Raw genomic sequence first — 1,541 nt, 5'->3', positions numbered from 1 at the left:
GTCAGAAAGGGGCTTCCACTGCCCCAGGCCTAGCCTGTGACAGGCTCATAGGGAGGCCACCCAAATCCCAGCACCGACTGTGTGGGTCATTTAGCAGCTGCACCCCCTGGCTCAAGTCTGCCCCTCTGTTCCTCCCTTCCTTCGTGATCTTTACTGAGAAATCTTCTATTTCTTTAGGCTTTTGGAACATGAATAATAATTTTTATGGTATTTTTAAGTGCTTAGTATGTGCCAGGCACTGTATTAAGTACCGGGGTAGATAAAAAGTAATCAAGTTTGACACAGTCTCTGTCCCACATCGGGCTCACAGTCTCAATCCCCAATCTACAGATGAGGGAACTGAGGCATAGAGAAGTGAGGTGACTTGCCCAAGGTCACATAGCAGACAATTGTCAGAGCTGGGATTAGAACCCAGCTCGTTCTGACTCCCAGGCCCATGCTCTATCCACTAGGCCCAGCTGCTTCTTTGAATATTCTCCTTAAATCCAGTTCTATAAGCAAGACCACTAAACCCTGTATCCTCTGAAATATTCCTGAACTGTGGTTTTAGTGATTTCCTTCAACATTTGTTCATGAACTGCTACTTAACTTTAAAAAAGGATGTTAAGAAACGTAGTAGTGTTTAGGGAGTCAGAAAGGTACTTACATACACTCTCAAAAAGTATCCACTCTCTTCAAATACCCTCAGCAACAGAATATTTGCTTTTCTTTTTTCCCAAAACCACCAGATGTCACTCTAAGAGGAATCTAACCTAAAACCACAGAGGACATTAATGTATTCTGTTTACATAGAGACTGAGGAAGTGATTACCTAGCAACGACATCCTTGCGGAGAAGCCTACTTCTTTATTTACAGTATGTGTCTTTGTGTTTAAGACACAGCAGTGGGGACAGCAGTAATAATGTCACTGTAAATATCAACTTTAAAATCTGAAGTGATTTGTCATGTTAATTAAATCTTGTGTTTAACAAACTCCCTTGCCGAGATACGATTTTCTCCAGATGTGGCATGTAAACCTCACATAGACGTTCCTCGCCAGCACAACCTTTCTTGGTAAGAAAACACATCTTAGGGGGAATAAAGATGATGACTCATATTACCCATCTGAGGTTTTATCTACCTGGGTAGAAGATAGGGTAACAGGTAGCAACAAGCCTAATTGAGCTAATAGTGTAAGGTATGATTCCTGCATTTAGTACGGCTTTAATTCTCAGTCACTGCCAATGAACAGATCTGATGTGGAACAGTGACTGTTGTTTATTTCCATACATATATTTAAAAAATCATTACAGAAAGAAATCTTCCTTAGCCACTGTGAACTCATGATATCAGCAGCTGAGATGTTTAATCATGTTCTGACAGGCCAGTGCCAGCCTTAGCAGGATTCCCTTGGGAAAAGTTATAGTAATCAATCAATCAGTCAGTGGTATTTATAGAGCACTTACTGTGTGCAGAGCACTGTACTAAGTGCTAGAGAGAGCACAGCACAACAGAGATTGTAGACATATTCTCTAACCACAAGGACCTTACAGTCTAGATG

The sequence above is a fragment of the Tachyglossus aculeatus genome, chromosome 7 (genome assembly GCF_015852505.1).
Source record: "Tachyglossus aculeatus isolate mTacAcu1 chromosome 7, mTacAcu1.pri, whole genome shotgun sequence".
NCBI lineage: Eukaryota > Metazoa > Chordata > Mammalia > Monotremata > Tachyglossidae > Tachyglossus > Tachyglossus aculeatus.
The sequence above is the reverse complement of the archived record's forward strand: the minus strand, read 5'-3'. Positions refer to the sequence as shown.